The sequence below is a fragment of the Stegostoma tigrinum genome, chromosome 26 (genome assembly GCF_030684315.1).
Source record: "Stegostoma tigrinum isolate sSteTig4 chromosome 26, sSteTig4.hap1, whole genome shotgun sequence".
In the NCBI taxonomy this organism is placed as follows: domain Eukaryota; kingdom Metazoa; phylum Chordata; class Chondrichthyes; order Orectolobiformes; family Stegostomatidae; genus Stegostoma; species Stegostoma tigrinum.
The window spans coordinates 291,090-307,566 of NC_081379.1; the positions used below are offsets into that span (position 1 = coordinate 291,090).

Here is a 16,477-nt window from a genome sequence, read left to right on the forward strand (position 1 = left end):
CGTTAGGCGGGGAGACGAGGACCCGTAGAGACAGCCTTAAAATTAGAGGGGGTAAATTTAAAATGGAAATGGGGAGACATTTCTTCAGCCAGAGTGTGGTGGGCCTGTGGAATTCATTGCCACGGAGCGCAGTGGAGGCTGGGACGTTAAATGTCTTCAAGGCAGAGATTGATAAATTGTTGATCTCACAAAGAATCAAGGAATACAGGGAGAGTGCAGGGAAATGGGGTTGAAATGCCCGTCGGCCATGATTAAATGGCGGAGTGGACTCGATGGGCCGAATGACCTTACTTCCACGCCTATGTCTTATAACGGGCAAAAGATAGGGTAGTGAGAAAGCATGATGTTGCTGTGGCCTAGTGGCTTATTGATACAGAGAAAACTGCATTCTGATTTAAGGATCTTCTCTCACTCCTGTTGTGGAATTTCATTTGTACTTCCTGTGTAAAACAACAGTGTTGTCAGAAAAATAATGTTAAGTTTGTAGTTAAAATTAGTATCTTGCTGATGTGGGTCACAAGTCACATGACATCAGGTTTATTTGAAATCTCGAGCTTTCAAAGCCTCGCTCCTTCGTCAGGTGGAGGACTATAACCTGGTGTCATGTAACTTCTGACCTTGTCCACCCCTGTCCAACACTGACACCTCTACATCATTGTTGAACTAAGATCATTTCCCTATCAGTATACTTGCTGCATGTAATTCCGTAGAACCTGAAGTTGCTATAAGTGTGGGGGTCAGGAACTATTGACAGAAGTAAATATCAGTATTTAGACATAAATAAATCAAAGAGGTTTGATGCAACAGCAACAAAAACTTATTTGTACTTCACAGGAGCATTACAAACCAAAGCTTGATATTGAGCTGCAGGATATATTGAGTCAGGCAATCAAAAGCTAGGCCAGATAGCAATGCGTAAAAGGACACATTTAGTGGAGTTCGGGTAATTCCAGGGGTGCATGGCTGAAGGTCCTACCAGAGATAGAGAACAGCAAGACTTTGGAGGGATGTGAAAATATCAAAAACCAGATTACTCTTGACTAAGATCCACTGTGGGTCAGCAGGTTGAATTGGACTTGCTGCAAGTAATTTTGGAGAACTAAAGTTTACAGAGGGTAGAATATGAAAGACCAGCCCAAAATTGTATTAAAATAGTCAAGTCTAGGGATAATAGTAGATGAGCTGAGATGGAGCAAAGACATACAATGGTGAAAATGGCCAAACTTAATGATGGCATATGAATCAGATTGGAAGCTCATCCTAGGATCAGATGTAAGATAAGGCTGCAAGCAAATTGGCTTAGTCTCTGACTAATGTTAGGGAGAAGGATGAAGCTGGTCGCTAGAGAAATGGGTGTTTTTCATCCGAAAATAATGGAGAATTTTTTTCTCATGCAATACTGGATGTTAAATAACAATTCTAATAATTTAACACAGGCAAAGAAGTGTGAAATTTGTTTGATACAATTGCTTCCCCCCCCCCGCAACTGTCCAGTGTCCCGTGGTAGGTGGGACTATTCTCATCTGGTTCCATTCTTATCTATCTAATTGAAGCCATTACACGTGATTCTCTGGCTATTTGTCCTACTCCCATGCATTTCTCCAAGGATCTATCCCTATCCCTCTCCTATTTCTCATCTTCCTGTTGTCCCTCAATGATATCATCTAAAGGCAAGTTTTCATGTAGATGAATGACAACTAGATCTGCATCACAAGGGCTATAAACAGGATTAGAAGCGAAAGATGACCTTAGTCACATAGAGGTAATAAGAACTGTCAATGCTGTAGTCAGAGATAACACCATGTGGAGTTGGAGGAACATAGCAGGCCAGGTAGCATCAGAGGTGCAGGAAAGCTGACGCTTCGGATTGGGACCCTTCTTCAGAAATCAAGGACCCTGACCCGAAATGTCAGCTTTCCTGCTCCTCTGATGCTACCTGGCCTGCTGTGTCCCTCCAGCTCCACACGGTGTTATCTTAGTCACATAGGATGTGATTTGTGACCTTGAGTAGAATTCTTTGGTCCTGTGATAAGAACTGAAATTTGATTTGAGGGCGTTAAAACCTGATGGAACAGATGTGGGGATCAGTCAGCTGGTATTTTGGAAAATGAAGCAGCAGAAAATTGAGTATTAAATACTCAGTTTTTTTTAGCAAAACTAACTATTCCAAATCTGTCAAGTATCAAAGTGAACACACTAGTTTCAAGCTTTTGAAAAAATCAAATTCTCTGAAATTCCGTGCAATATAATTAGTGACAATGAAGTGAAAATACTGGATAGGTTTTCATGCAGTTCAGTTTTGTAGTACTGAAGTGAAACATTACTAAATTCATTTTGTTGCCTTGTTTTGGCGAATGCTTGCTCTTTTCAATGTGTTCAGTAAGGATGTGCTTCCATCGCTCTGCGTCTTGTCTGCATCACCTTTACTGAAAGTCTGGTGACCCATTTCACTCCCTTTCATGTTTTGCTTAAATAGGCATACATCTAGTTTGCTCTCTGATTCTTTTTTTGTTTTCTTCTCTGTTGTTGTGTATCAGTTTCCTCTCCTACCTACCAAGTCTTTCTATTTTTCACCCTATATGTATACTGTCAGCCTGAACACTTCCTGCCCTATGTTGATGTCTGTTGACCTTGGAACATGTCAACCAGGACTGGAGTGCATTTTCCAAATCTGGTACTGTGACAGATGCCACCCTGCTGGTTCTCCTGTTGTGTAAACTCTGATTATTTAATGTTTTGATCAGAACTTACTTGTCAAAGATTGCTTAGGACACCTCAAGTATTGAGAATATGAGTGAAGGTAGAAACCTCCTTCAATGCATACAGCAGATTTATCTTTTTAGTGTTCATCTGGTACAACCCCAAATAAAGGTATTTTCAAATTCATTCCTTGATGATTCTGAGTAGAATATTTCCTGAGTGCCAGAGTTTCTCCTTCATCTATTTATCTGTGCTTTGCAAAACTGCAAAGGAAATGTGTCTAAATGCTTGAAAAGATCTTTATCTACATTGCTGACTTTGTGGTTTGATTTGTGTCTTGGTGTATCAACAAGTAACTGCTCGGTATGTTGACGATGAGAGTTTGAAGGTATTGCATAATGAAGTTTCGGCTTATAGCAATGCAAGCTTTCAAAAAATGTTAGGATTTCTAATGGAGAGTGAGTTTGTTAAATTCTACATTTTTTTTGTCAAGGGATGAATGTGTTCTAGGGGGAATTAGATGATGTTTAAATAGAAATGTTATGCAGGGCTAACAGGGGAAGGGTAAGATAATATTACTACTTCGTGATGTTCATTCAGAGAACCAGTGCACACATGATGGGCCAAATGGTCACCTTCTGTACCATGATAATCCTGAGATTCCTTGAAGTTACCATTTTTATGCTTTGGCATTTCCTAAGAGCCAGAAAACAAGTTCAGGTTGAAATAAAATCTATTGACAACATTCTGTAGAAAATGTCTTGTTAAACAAGTTCTACATCTAATATTTGCAATCCTTAAGCAAAGTAGATCTCATGTGTATTATTTGATTATTGCACAAAATCCTGTAGCCAAATTTTGGGAGGATTGGTATTACACAGTTTAGAGAGGGAATCTTGAGATCTGCAGCAGCAATACTTTAGGATTGTGCTGGTTGTAACTGATTATGGGCCAAGTGCTGTAAATGTTCCAGTTTTTTTATGTACCAAATAAAAGTGAAAAATACACTTGGTCTCTTCCAAAATCTGTTGAGAGCTCCTTTCAATTAAAAATGCTATCTGAAAATTAATTTTTATGCAATTTAGTGAACCCTCTAAGTGTATATATATTAGCCTATCATGCAAGAGCAATTGAGACTCTCAGATAATGTAAATGTTCTTTTGTCTATGTTTTTACAAAAAAAAACTTAAGTGTTTGGCAAACTATGCATGGAAATGGTACAAATCAGGCCTCAAAGGCCATTTGGCCCCTTAGCCTGCTTTGCCATCAATTAGATTCAGGCTGATCTGTATTCGAGCATAGTCACTCACCTTAATCCATATCCCTTGATGTGGGCACCTTTCTTAAAAAAAATCTAATGGAGAAATACTGATTATAAATTAGCCAGTTAACAAGTGTTGTCAAAATCCATTAATTTCAGTCTTGAAGATAAAATGATCGCCAGCATTCACAGCCATTTAAGGGAGAGAATTCCAGATTCCCAGCCCCTGTGTGTGAGTACAGCCATCTACTTTTCCTGCAAAAAAGCAGTATTGAATTTAATATTATGTCCCTTGTTTTGGATTCCCCAACCAGAGGAAACTTTCTTTCTTATTTCCCAATAGAATATGTGAATGGGAGTGAAAAAAGTGGACTTATTTATTCATGTCCTTTATAGTGATGAAGGACATTAAGGCATATTATGAAGTTCTGTTTTGATTACAATTAGGAATTAATTAAATTTTGCAAAGGAGAAGCAATTGAAACTGCAAAATAAATTCTTACACATGAAATGATTTGGTAAAGAAGATATAGCTACAATTTTAATCTATAATTGCATTTTTCTATACTTCTATTCATGACAGTCGTGGTAGGAATAATTCCCTACACACCCCTTGTGGAGATAAAGCCCCATCCTCATTCTGCGGTCATTGTCCAGCATGTTGGGTCACAATCACTGTGCTAAATGAATAGGTTTCAAATGAGCTAGCAACTTAAAACTGGGCATTTATGAGGTGCTGTAGGTAATCTGTTGTAGAATTATATTCAACCACAGTGGCCTGGCGAATTCCCCTACTCTGTTATTATGTTTAAGCTAGGGGGTCAGCCCTGATAACTGAAGAGCACAGAATGCCATGAGCAACACCAGGAATAAATGAATTTCTGTTTTCCGAGTCCTGAGTTAACAGCAGAATTTATTGAAGATTGCCATAGGTGGGGGGGGCGTAGTTTTGGGGATGGTCCAAGATGGAGCATCTTTCCCCCTCCCCTTTTCTGAAGAAAGGTCCTGAGCCGAATTGTCAACTTTCCTGCTACTCTGATGCTGCCTGGATTGCAGTGTTTCTCCAGCTCTACACTGTGTTGACTTGAATTCTGGTTATGGTGATGTTCAATGAGGCAGACCTGATTAGGGAGCTGAAGGTGAAGGACCAAAGGGCCAGTGATCATAATATGATGGAATTCACCCTGCAGTTTGAAAGGGACAAGCTTGAATCACGAAACAGTTGATTGAAGGTAAATATAAAGACAAGAAGAAGACCTGGCTAGAGTTGTTTGGAAGGGGACCCTCGCAAGGAAGATGGTGGAGCAGCAATGGCAGGAGTTTCTGGGGGCAGTTTGGCTGCAACTGCAGAAATTCATTGCAAGGAAGCAAAAATGTACTAAGGGGAGAGAGGATGAGGTAACCATGGCTGATAGGGGAAGTCAGGGCCAGAATAAAAGCAAAAGACAAAGAACACAATATGGTGAAGATGAGTGGAAAGCCAGAGGATTGGGAGGCCTTTAAAAACCAGCAGAGGACCGCTGAAAAAAACAATGAGATAGGAGAAGATGAAAGATGAGGGTAAGCTGGCTAGTAATATGAAGAAGATTGCAAGAGTTTTTTTAGATGACTAAATGATAAGAAAGAGGCAGAAGTGGACATTGCTACTTCTCCAGCTCATTTCCCAATGAGAAACAAAGAAACAGTGGAGGAACTACATAGGTACTTCTCATCAGTCTTCATGGTGGAATATATAAGTAGTATACCAGAACTTCAAGTGAGTCGGGGGCGGGGGCGCAGTGGCAAGTGCAGTGGCCTGCACCAAGGAGAATGTGCTGGCGAAGCTGGAAGGTCTGAAGGTGGATAAATTACTATACTCCATTCTGAAGGAGATAGTCCAAGGCATTGGTGATTATTTTTCAGGAATCAGTGGAGTCCAGGATTGTCCCAGAGTACTGAAAAATGACTAATGTAACACATCTGTTTAAGAAAGAAGGGAGGCAAAAGACACAAAATTTATAGGCCAGTTAGCCTGACCTCAGTCATTGGTAATGTTTGAAAGTCTGTAATTATGGATGTGATTGTGGAGTACTTGGAAGTGCATGGTAAAATAGGGCTGAGTCAGCATGGCTTTGTGAAAAGGAGGTCATGCCTGACAAATCTTAGAATTATTTGAGGTGGTAACAAGCAAGTTTGACAGAGAAGAGCCAGTTGATGTGATCTATTTAGATTTCCAGAAGGCCTTTGACACAGAGCTGCACAAGAGGCTGCTAAATAAGAATGCGATAAAAATGTTTTTATCAGGATGGCAGCCAGTGACTAGTGGAGTTCCACAGTAGTCAGTGTTGGGACCACAGCAATTCAGTTTGTATGTTAATGATCTGGATGAAGGAATTGAGGGCATTGTTTCAGTTTGCAGATGACACTAAAATAGATGAAGGGATAGGTAATGTTGAGGAAGTAGGGTGACTGCAGAAAACTTGGACAGGCTAGAGAATTGGCAAAGAAGTGACTGATAGAAACAATGAGGGAAGGCGTGAGGTGATAGGAAGAATAGAGGTGTAGACTAATGGGCAAAGGCTTCAGAAATTTGGAACATAAAGGGATTTGGGAGTCCTAGTTCGGGATTCTCTTAAGGTTAACATGAAGGTTCAGTTGGCTGTTAGAAAGGCACTTGCAATGTTAGCATTCATTTTTGAGTGGGCTAGGGCTCCAGAACAGGGATGTATTGCTGAGAATGTATAAGGCTCTGGTCAGACCATGTTTGGACTATTGAGAGCGGTTTTGAGCCACATAAATAAGGAATGATGTGCTGATGTTGGAGGAGGTCCAAAGGAGGTTTACAAGATTAATCCTGGAGATAAAGGATTTGTCTTATGAGGGCCGTTTGAGGTCTCTGGGCCTGTACTTGATAAAGTTCATAAGGATGACGGGGGGGTACCTCATTGAACTTTATTGAATACTGAGACGCCAGGATAGAGTGAACTTGAGAAGATGGTCCATTAGTAGGAGAGACTAAGACTCAAGGGCATAGTATCAGAGTGAAAGGGCGACTCTTTAGAACTGAGATGAGGAGGAATTTCTTCAGCCAGAGCTCATTGGCATGGAAGGCCGTAGAGGGGGGAGGCCAAGTCATTGAGTGTATGTAAGACAGAGGTAGATAGGCTTCTGATTAGTAAGGGGTCAAGGGTTTTGACAAGAAGGCGGGAGAATGAGGTTGAAAAGTATATCAGCCATGATAGATTGGCAGAGCAGATTTGTAGAAAGGTCAACGATGTCTTGTGTTAGGCTGAAGTTAACTCCATGAATGCAGTCCAGAAAACCCTGAAATCTTGAAGTAGAATCAGCAAAAAGATCCCTTGGAGGAGGAGGAAGGGAGGGTCCAATCAAAGAGTTGCTGTGCTTAATTTTAAAAAAAACAAAACAATTATATGTAATTGAGAAAGGAGGTGACTAAGTACTGGAATCCAACATTTAGTAACCTGACTGGATTAATACATTTCAACTTTACGAAGTTTAACAAAGATCTGTGAACTGATATATAATAGCTGGATTCATTATAGGGAGGGGCATTGATGGAAGCCACATTAATTTAATAGAGGCAGGATTAAATTCAGTCCAGATCTTCCCATGCAACTTTTTGTCATTAAAACTTACTCGCCTGTAGTAAATGTCACCAGTTTTCAACCACATGTTTATTGCGTTGCGACATTGTAACATAGGTTTCTGTGTTTACTAATAAATAGTGGCAACCAACTGAAGAACCCTACTTTTGGCTGGTGTGTCAAACCTTGGACTTGCCTTCACTATTGTCAAGTTTAGCAGTGTTGGTCACTCCTCCAGGCGGTTTTGTATCTTCTGTTCAGGAATATGCATTTTTTGTCTAAGATCTGATACAATAATGTAATTCGCTGTGTGTGCTCCTTATGAGTGGACTTGATACCATGAGCTGAATTTTAACCCAGAGGTGTTTCTGAAGGCTGGCACACAGGTTGTTTCTCACCCGTGGCTGGTGTGGCCATCTATTAGCGTGGTCACATCTCTGACCGGTTTTTAGACCAATGGCTTCAGTGGAAGAGTGATGGCTATCTTCACATCAGTGGTAGCAGGTGGAAAGGGAATAGACTCCAGGTAGTAACATAAGGGCGAAAGCTGAGCATGTCGCAAAACACTCCAGCATAGACACTCTGGTCTGTGAGGGCCAGCCACAGGCCATGCATGTGCTCTCCACTCTGATTTAGAGATTTTTACTATAAAGCTGGTTGGAATATTTACATGTTAAATGCGTAGCAGTTGGTGCCCTGAGATTTTATGCCTTGAGAGTCCAGACCAAGCACTGTCTTCCAGTTCAGGGCAAAATATGAAGTTCATCCGCATTTGTGGATTCCATTTTTGAAAATCATATTTGATCTTCAGGTGTGAGCATTTGCTGGCAAAGCCAGCATTTATTGCTCATCTCTTGTTGTCCTTGTACTAAGTGGTTTGCTGGACAATTAGGGAGCTTAAGGTAAAGGAACCCTTAGGAGGTGGTGACCATAAGATGATGGTGTTTACGCTGCAGTTTGAGAGCGAGAAGATAAAATCAGAGCTAATGGTATTTCAGCTGAATAAAGGTGACTACAGAGGTAAGGGGGAGGAGCTAGGCAGAATTAACTGGGAGAAGAGCCTAGCAGGAAAGACACTGGAACTGCAATGGCAGGCGTTTCTGGGAGTAATTGAGGAGATGCAGCAAAAATTTATCCCTAGGGAAAAGAAGCATGGTACAGGGAGAATGAGGCAACCATGGCTGACTAAGGAAGCCAGGGATCGCATAAAAGCAAAAGAGGAAGCATATGATGTAGCAAAAGGCAGTGGGAAACCAGAGGACTGGGAATCTTACAAAGTCTAACAGAGGGCAACAAAAAAAGAAATAAGGAGGGAGAAGATTAAATACGAGGGTAAGCTAGCTGGTAATATAAATGAAGACTGTAAGAGTTTCTTTAGATATATAAAGGGCAAAAGAGAGGCAAAAGTGAGCATTGGACCACTGGAAAATAATGATCGAAAGATGGTGGTGGGGAACAAGGAAATGGCTGAGGAACTGAATAATTACTTTGCGTCAGGAAGACACGAGTAATCTCCCAAAAAATTTGAGAGTCAGGGGGCAGAGCTGAGTATGGTTGCCATCACCAAGGAGAAGGTGCTAGTAAAACTGATTGGCCTGAAGGTGGACAAATCACCTGGCCCAAATGGGCTATACCCTAGAGTTCTAAAGGAGATAACTGAAGAGATAGTAGAAATGTTAGTGGTGATCTTTCAGGAATTGCTAGAGTCAGGGAGGGTCCCAGAGGATTGGAAAATTGCTAACATGACATTGGATTCAAATCCCACCATGGCCAGTGTTAGAATTTGAATTCAACAAAAATCTTGAATTAAGAGTTGATTGTTGGAGAAGAAATCCATCTGGTTCAATGACATCCTTGCGTGGTCCGGTCTGTACATGATTCCAGACTCTCAGCAATGTGGTTGACTCTTAACTGTCCTCTGAGAAATTGGGGATCAGGAATAAACTCTGGCCTAGCAAGTGGCATCCACATCCAATGAATAGAAAAAAAAATCTAGTGTCTTGTCGTGCAGCCCAAATCCAGGCACATATCTGGCTGCTGTCTGATGTGTATTGTGAAATGTTACACCAATGAATGTACTTACGTGCTGGGGTTCCTGCTGTTTGCAAAATCTGATTGTATTTTTTTTTAGTTTGATCTTTAACAAATACCATTTAAAGAATGCTGATGTTATTCTATCCTTTTTTCGCCTCTTTTCTTGTTCTATCTTTCCTGTAAGCTGACACAAGTGTCCAGGGGCCATAGTGTACCTTGTTCTTCACATTACTAGGGTTGAGATCCAAGCATGATCCTTAGGCCCTGTTGGTTTCTGCTGATAGTATAGACTTGACATACCCATTTTCCTTTTGGTGACAGTGATGTAATGTAAGTAAATCTTACAGGCTGTTTGTGTCTCAGTTTACATAAATCTAACACATTTCACTGTGCAACCTTAAAATAGACATACAGGAATTGATTCACCTTGTTATTTTGCTACCATTCCATTTCACAATGATTTCCAAGATGTTGAAAAGCTGAAATGCTGCTTGAAGACTGCCAGTGTAGAGCAACTAAACGGGAATCTAATGTGCAGGCACTGTACTCGTAATAGGAATAGTTGTGGGGGGGAGGTGTGGAGATTGCTAAATTTAAATTTTCCTCAGTATTACTGCGGAAGGCCTACAAATACCACTCTGAGGTTGTTTACTATTGTTCTGAAATAAAAACAGAAAATCCTAGAAATATTCAGAAGTTCAAGCAGCATCTGTGTGGAGAGAATTTGAGTTAACAATTCAGGTCAGTTACCTTTCATAAGAACTGGGATTAGTTCAAGATGTAACATGTTGTTAACAAGTGCAAAGGAAGGTGGAGGGAGGAGGCAAAACAAAGGGTAGGGATAGGATGGAGGATTAAATGGCAAAAAGGATGTGGTGCAAGGCAAAATGAAGCTGTAATGTAACAAGTGAACAAAAGGTGAGCCTAAAGAAGGCATAAGTTCCAAAAGCAGAGCATTATCATCATTTGACGCTTAAAACATGGGACCAGTAGTTCTGATCTGGACTTCTTAAATTCAATGTTAAGTTGAAATGGCTGCAAAAGGCCCAGTTTAAAGACTAGGTGGGGAATGAAAATGCGAGTGGTTGGAAGCTCGGGGTCATGCTTGCAGATTGAACAGAGGTCATCTGTAAAGTTGTCACCTCATCGGTGTTTAGGTCTGCATTGTGTCCGGTCTGTTTGTGCTGCGAGCACGGAGTGTAATGTACCATTTTGAAAGAAGTATGTAAATATTTCACTTGAAAGGACTGTTGGGAGCTTAGACAATGACAGGTAAAGTTAACAGGTAAGTTTCACATCTCCTGAGCTGCATGTAAAGGTGCCTTGAGAATGGGGTAGGTTTAATGGTGATTAAAGAGTGGACCAGGTGTTTTGGAAGGAACAGTCCTTTTGAGATGCTGTAAGGCATGCAGAGGGAAAGATGTGTTTGGGTGTCACGCTAGAGACAATGGAAATGGCAGGGTATGATTTGTTGAATCCAGAGACTGGTGAAGTGGAAGTGCTGAGAACCCTATTCCGATTCTGGGAGGAAATACAGGAGTAGAATTAGGTCATTGAGCCCATTGTGTCTGCTCTGCCATTTGATCACGGCTGATATATTTCTCAACCCCATTCCCCTGCCTTCTCCCCATAAGGTTTGATTGAGATAAATAGGCTCTTGATTAATAAGGCAGTCTTAAATACACTCAATGACTTGGCCTCCGTAGCCCTCTGCAGCAGTGCATTCCATAGATTTGTCACCCTCTGGCTGAAGAAATTCCACCTCATCTCAGTTCTAAAGAGTTGTCCCTTCACTCCGAGGCTATGCCCTCAGCTCCAACACTTATCTAATGGTGAAAAAAATCTTCTCCATGTTCATTCTCTATAGGCCTTTCCATATTCTATAAGTTTCAGTGAGATTTCCCCTCATCTTTCTAAACTCCATTAAGTACAGGCCTAGAGTTCTGAACTGTTCCTCATACGACAGGTCTTTCATCCCCAGGTTCATTCTTGTGAACCTTCTCTGGACCCTTATAATGCCAGCACATCCATCCTTAGCTACAAGGCCCATGTCAATATTTCAAATGCGGTCTGACCAGAGCCTTATACATTCTTAACTCATGAATTAGGACTCTCAAACCCCTTTGTGCTTCAGATTTCTGAAGCTTCTCACCATTTAGAAAATAGCCTGCATCTCTCTTCTTCCAATCACAGTGCAAAATTTCACACTTCCCCAGATTGTATTCCATCTGCCACTTCTTTGCCCAGTCTCCTAGCATGTACAAGTCCTTCTACAGTCTCCACACTTTTTCAGCACTACCTGCCCCTCCACCTTTCTGTCATCTGCAAACCTAGCAATAACAACCGCAGTTCCTTTGCCTAGGTCGTTGATGTGTAATGTGAATAGTTGTGGTCCCAACACTGACCCCTGTGGAACCCCACCAGTCACCAGCTGCCCTCCTGGAAAAGACCCTTATTTTCTTCTCTGCCCTTTTGCTTTCTATCTATCAGCCAATCCTCTATTCATACCAGTACCTTGCCCCCAACCCCGTGGCCTCTTATTTCTCAGCCCCTGCTGTGACACCTTGTCAGAAGCCTTCTGGAAATACAAACAGATCAGATCCACTGGCCCCACAGGAGAAAAGATAAGAATCAGCCTCAGAAATAGAACTGGTTGGGTTGAGGATCCAGCACACCAAATTGGAGGGGAATCATTGCTTGGGGAAAAAGGGAATCAGAAGCATGAGTTTGGAAGGTAGCATTCTCTGAATAGAAAGGGACAAAGTATGAGAATGTAATAGTCTTTTTGGACAATGGGATAGAAGGAAGTGTAATCAAGGTTGCTGTGGAAACCACTAGGTTATAGTAGGTATTGGTTGAAAGCCTGTTGCCAGGGAAAGAGAATTCAAAAAAGGGAGGAGTTGCAAATAGATTGTGTGAAGTGGGAGGAGAATGGAAATTGTAGTAAAGCTGATTAGCTTTTCTAGTTGGAACTGTAACAAGAAAGAAAACCAATGCAGCCATGCACCAATACCTGATAAAGCAGAAAGGATGGGATCTGTGTACTAGAACAAAAACTTCCATGTATCCCACAACTAATTAGGCATAGCTAGGATCAGTGATAATGGGAACTGCAGATGCTGGAGATTCCAAGATAATAAAATGTGAGGCTGGCTGAACACAGCAGGCCAAGCAGCATCTCAGGAGCACAAAAGCTGACGTTTCGGGCCTAGACCCTTCATCAGAGAGGGGGATGGGGGGAGGGAACTGGAATAAATAGGGAGAGAGGGGGAGGCGGACCGAAGATGGAGAGTAAAGAAGATAGGTGGAGAGGGTGTAGGTGGGGAGGTAGGGAGGGGATAGGTCAGTCCAGGGAAGACGGACAGGTCAAGGAGGTGGGATGAGGTTAGTAGGTAGCTGGGGGTGCGGCTTGGGGTGGGAGGAAGGGATGGGTGAGAGGGAGAACCGGTTAGGGAGGCAGAGACAGGTTGGACTGGTTTTGGGATGCAGTGGGTGGGGGGGAAGAAGAGCTGGGCTGGTTGTGTGGTGCAGTGGGGGGAGGGGATGAACTGGGCTGGTTTAGGGATGCAGTGGGGGAAGGGGAGATTTTGAAACTGGTGAAGTCCACATTGATACCATATGGCTGCAGGGTTCCCAGGCGGAATATGAGTTGCTGTTCCTGCAACCTTCGGGTGGCATCATTGTGGCAGTGCAGGAGGCCCATGATGGACATGTCATCAAGAGAATGGGAGGGGGAGTGGAAATGGTTTGCGACTGGGAGGTGCAGTTGTTTGTTGCGAACTGAGCGGAGGTGTTCTGCAAAGCGGTCCCCAAGCCTCCGCTTGGTTTCCCCAATGTAGAGGAAGCCACACCGGGTACAGTGGATGCAGTATACCACATTGGCAGATGTGCAGGTGAACCTCTGCTTAATGTGGAATGTCATCTTGGGGCCTGGGATGGGGGTGAGGGAGGAGGTGTGGGGACAAGTGTAGCATTTCCTGCGGTTGCAGGGGAAGGTGCCGGGTGTGGTGGGGTTGGAGGGCAGTGTGGAGCGAACAAGGGAGTCACGGAGAGAGTGGTCTCTCCGGAAAGCAGACAGGGGAGGGGATGGAAAAATGTCTTGGGTGGTGGGGTCGGATTGTAAATGGCGGAAGTGTCGGAGGATAATGCGTTGTATCCGGAGGTTGGTAGGGTGGTGTGTGAGAACGAGGGAGATCCTCTTGGGGCGGTTGTGGCGGGGGCGGGGTGTGAGGGATGTGTCGCGGGAGATGCGGGAGACGCGGTCAAGGGCGTTCTCAATCACCGTGGGGGGAAAGTTGCGGTCCTTAAAGAACTTGGACATCTGGGATGTGCGGGAGTGGAATGTCTTATCGTGGGAGCAGATGCGGCGGAGGCGGAGGAATTGGGAATAGGGGATGGAATTTTTGCAGGAGGGTGGGTGGGAGGAGGTGTATTCTAGGTAGCTGTGGGAGTCGGTGGGCTTGAAATGGACATCAGTTACAAGCTGGTTGCCTGAGATGGAGACTGAGAGGAAGATGAGGGATGTGCTGGAGATGGCCCAGGTGAACTGAAGGTTGGGGTGGAAGGTGTTGGTGAAGTGGATGAACTGTTCGAGCTCCTCTGGGGAGCAAGAGGCGGCGCCGATACTAGGATCAGTGTCAGCTCCCACAACAACACTCCTTGTTTAGAGGAAATGATAAAAGCGAAAAAATAGACACAATTTGAATGGAGGAAAGAAACGCTAAATGGAAGCTTTGTTGAAGCCGCCAATGTTCTGATATGGTGGATGAGGAAAAGACGTTTCCTCTTGTGAAAGAACCTAGAACTATTTAAAAATATGGAGTAGCCCATTTAAAAAGGGATAAGTTGAATTTTGTTCTCACATATTCACAGCTGTCTGCTTCAAAGTGTGGTGAAAGCAGAGTCGTTGAATATTTCTAATACAAAGGGCTGAGAGATTGATGGATATGTGAAATAATCAAATTGGCCATCATTTTATTGAATGGTAGAGGAGGCTTGTGGACCTGAGTAGCCTACTCCTGCTGCTCCTAAGTTTTGTGTGCGTGTGTGTGAGAGTGTGTGTTTGAGAGATTAGGTGAGCTTATTAAAAGAGCAGGCAAGGATATTATGGTGGGAGATTGAGGTGCAGAAGACAGAACATTTTGTAGTGAAAAAGGAGAAGGATCAGGAAATTGTTAGAATTCATGGCATGTAGGTATTGGAAGAGCTGCAGATGAAAGAAGAGATTGGAAAAACGGAGTTGCAATGGGAACAAATAGCTCTATGGGGCATTTGAAAAGGTAGGCAGTTCTGTTTGTGGCTTTTGGCAATTACTATTTGACTAACTTGTTAACTGTCAAAAATGAACTTTCCAGTAGATCCAAAGACTTCAGTTTACTGTGAGTGAATGAACCCAAGTTTACGTTCCACATTTATTCCAAGAATTTTACTTGTCCTTCATAAATTGAATTCTGTGATTCTGTCCATTTTTCTTGATGAAAAGGATAAATCAGTGATTGATTATGCTTATTAGCAACTACAGTATTTCCCCTGATTTTTGAATGCATTATTCACCCCAATCCCATGTTAGCCAACAGCTGATTCAGTTCAATTTGCTTGTCAATCAGAAATAACATAGATTGCATTAGAAAACAGTATTAGATGTTCCTCAAACCAAATAACGATCAAATGTTGAAATGTTGTTGGCTTTTTCAAGGACTGTATTTGCATGTGTTCTTAATGTTCTTCAATTGGGAAAGTGGGTAGAATTTTAAGTATCACTGAAGGATTGAGCTTCTGTACATTTGGTTGTTTTGGCATCTGACTATTTTTACCTTTTCAGATTTGCTTTGCATTGCATGCATCAGAATTTTCCATTTGAATCCAAAATACACTTACTTTTAGTTACTGATTCAGTGAATATTGGAAGATACTTTTCTGAATTTATCTTATCTAAACATATTCTTCTAAAAATAAGTTCAAGAGCAGCATGCTGTGCCCTACACCCTGGCAAATTTAGATGGTAGGTGGGCATTTAATCAGGTAGAAGAGTAAAAGGTAGTGATCTCATCTTACTGCCACCAGTTAAGTTCATGGCTAGAAAATCCATGCAGTTGCCCAGTTGAGAACTAAGGTCCTCAAGTGACAACTCATGGCCCAGGGACTCAACATGTGGGAAGCTTGACCAGCCTGTCATGTTTGCGGGCTGCTGGGTGGATTTGGTACCCATTCACCAAATTTTACTAATCATTTATCTATGTTTAAAATAACAATGGCCCTGATGCTGTGCCTGATCCAATGCTTCTAGTGTGGCACTTCTTGAAAACTTGTTAGCAATATCCAAAACATTACCTTTATTAACACAGTTGTTCTTGTTTCTTCAAAGATCACTATTAATTTAGTCAACTGTTTCTTTGTTAGTACATGTAACTGTTTTTAACGTGACTGCATTTTTTTTAGATGGGGCTGCTGTGGACATTATTTAGCTACAATGTGGTTGCTCCCATTAATGATCCTCATGTCTAATATTTCTTTCTTATTCTTTCGTGGAATGTGGTAATATTCATTGCCCAACCCAAATTGCCCTGATAAAATGATGGTTAACCGCCTTTTTGAACAACTACAGTCCTTGGGGAAGTAGGTACACTTTCAGCGCTGTTGGAAGGGAGATCCAGGAATTCTTCCAGCAACAATGAAGGGATGGTGATGTAGTTCCATGCTAAGATTCGTACTTCTTTCATAGAATGTGCTGATTGCTTGCAAGGCCAGAATTTGTTGTCCATCTGTAATTGAGGAATTGCTAAGTATCTTGCTAGGCCATTTCAGTGATCTGGTAAGAGCCAACTGCATTATTGTGGTATTGAAAGTTCTGAGGAAGGGTCATTGGACCCAAAATGTTAACTCTGATTTCTCTCCAGAT

At 42.2% G+C, this 16,477-nt stretch overlaps 1 protein-coding gene across 10 annotated transcripts in view; it reads left to right on the forward strand.

The window, feature by feature from the left end:
- The window catches only part of LOC125464019 (membrane-associated phosphatidylinositol transfer protein 2), a 427,235-nt gene that overhangs the window by 131,780 nt on the left and 278,978 nt on the right, over nt 1–16,477 (forward strand). The gene's annotated exons all lie outside the window — the stretch shown is intronic.